Below are 2,481 nucleotides of genomic sequence, written 5' to 3' on the forward strand. Positions count from 1 at the left end.
TCATTTTGTACCAATCTTACAACTCCTTGCAAGTTACAAGTATCTTAAAGTTTTGTGCGAGTTATAAGTATCTTAAAGTTTTGCGAGTTACACGGATCTTAAAGTTTTCTCTGCACATTGCCAATCTACACAATGAGAGCTAACACCAAGTCACCAATCTGTATGGAGTACAAACAAGAATCAAAGTGAGAACATTTCCATATTAGATCCGTGAGAAAGGTATCCAATTTTTTGTTCTACCCTCTTTCAGCTTGTTACAAGCCATATAAGATTTTTAGCAGTTGCAACACCTTACTTTTATACTTAGGTAAGATGTCAAGTCTTCTAGGATGTGTATATAAATGTTTTCTTCTTTTAACTCCTTGTTCACATAAGCTGATACTACATCCAATTGCAATGGGTTCTATTTTAGTGTTGCAACTACTACTACAAAGATTTGGATGATTGCAAGATTAGTAATGCATATAAAGATTTTGTAGTTGTCGATGCCTTCTAATTGCAACTAATCCTTTGTTGTTAACCTTGTCTTATACTAATTTATCAAACCATAGTTTACAAGCTTCTTTTAAAATATTCACTTTGAATCAATAACTTTTTAATTTTCTAATAGAGTAGCAAACTTCTATATGCAATATTTATTTTTAACAAGTCTAGTTTTTTTTCCATTATATGTTGTCACTTTGGCTTAATACAAAGTACAAGGCTTATTAGACTATTTTTTGGATTGATCTTCAATTGTTAATTCATACCAACTATATTCACATTCTTGATTAGAAGATCAAAGAGTCTTCTAAGAAAATCTTAGTTGTTTTTTAATGGAGCTTGGTGTCTTTGGTTCCCTTTGACAATATTAATCTAGTTGATGTTGCTTATATTTTAATGTTGTAGCTACACTACCTAAGGCAATTCATATTTTGGCATGGTGTAAGCTCTCAATTATACTCCAAACTTTAAATTTTTGTTATTTCCTTATTTTATGATAATTGAGTATGTTAGATTAGGATTTATATGAATAGAATTTAGTTTTATAGAATTTTTAGGATTTTAACATTTGATGATATAAATCATAGCTTAATTCCTTGAGTTAGATTAATTTGGATTAAAGTGATAAGAGTTAAAAAATTAGAGTATCAAATTACTTAGTTCTAATAATTTAGAGGTTGTTAGTCATTACTATGAGAGTTGACTAAAGATCTATGAGTTAACCTACAATCATCTCATATAATTTAGGATGAATAAGAATTATAGTTTTTTAAAAGATTTGGTAAAGTTTAGCAATGACAATTTTAAAGATTTTCTCCAAATTCAACAAAATCAGGTAACAAAGTAGTTCTTTTAATTAATGAAAGCCTTTCAAATACAATAGTGGCATCAAATTCACCCCATGAAGTGAAGAAAACAAGATCAGCATCCTTTCCTTCAAAATATAAGTGGAGCAATGAAATTCTCATTTTTGAAGAATTTTACAAGAATTGCCAAAATCCTTATAAGTAAAAACCTTCATAAATATTGCAAATAAGCATATATTGATGCATATAAGTATACAATCTTAATATAAAAAGGTATTTTGAAGACAATGGTGAAGTTAGATTTATCAAAAAGTGCTTTTTTGACTACTTACAAGAGCCATCAATCTACATTAAAAATTTTAGAAATCAAGGGTGGACATGTGGCCGCCTTCCTATAAGCCACCACTTAATTGTATAAGAGTGGCTTGATTTTCCAAGCCCTCTCTCTCTCTCCTCTTTGATATAGGGCAAAGCCATATCAAATTTTGTAGTCTTTGTTAAAAAAACATTTCTTATGGCATAGATACTCGATTGAGTTGAAATTTACTGGAACAAAGGTGCCTTCAAGTTAAATTTGAAAAAAACTAAAAATCATTCAATTTAGAGCTAATGACGATTTTTGAAAATTTTTAGAGTACAAGGAGATTGCTACCTTCAATTCTTTGGCATTATCAAGGTACCTTTGTTTTTGTTTTTTTTAGTTCTATTTTTACTTTTATTTTTATAGTAACTTGTAACTTCTATATTTCAACTTTGAATTTTGAATTTTGAATTTTTAACCTTTATTCTTCTTTCTTATATTTTTAATTTTTACATTTAATTTAAATTTTAATATTTTATTTTTACTATAAATGAATAATAAGAATTTAATTAATTACTTTTACTATTAATTATTTAATAATTAATAATTTATAAATTTAAATTAATTATTTATTTATTTACTCTAATTAATTATAATTTTTTAATCACACAAAATTTAATATAGACCATGTGAATGGTCTTGAACAGTTTGTGAATGATTGAGTAGAAACCATATGAATGATTTGAATGACCTAATGGCATTTGAGTAGACACCATGTGAATAGTGTTGAAAGAAAAATCATAGTCAAGTGGTGGTCATGAAAATAATCTTGAATTGTATGAATTGAATCCTAAAACAATCAACTTTCCTCTAATTAATTTTGTTCCATCT

This window comes from Physcomitrium patens, chromosome 24, assembly GCF_059467195.1.
Source record: "Physcomitrium patens ecotype Gransden chromosome 24, ASM5946719v1, whole genome shotgun sequence".
Taxonomy (NCBI): Eukaryota; Viridiplantae; Streptophyta; class Bryopsida; order Funariales; family Funariaceae; genus Physcomitrium; species Physcomitrium patens.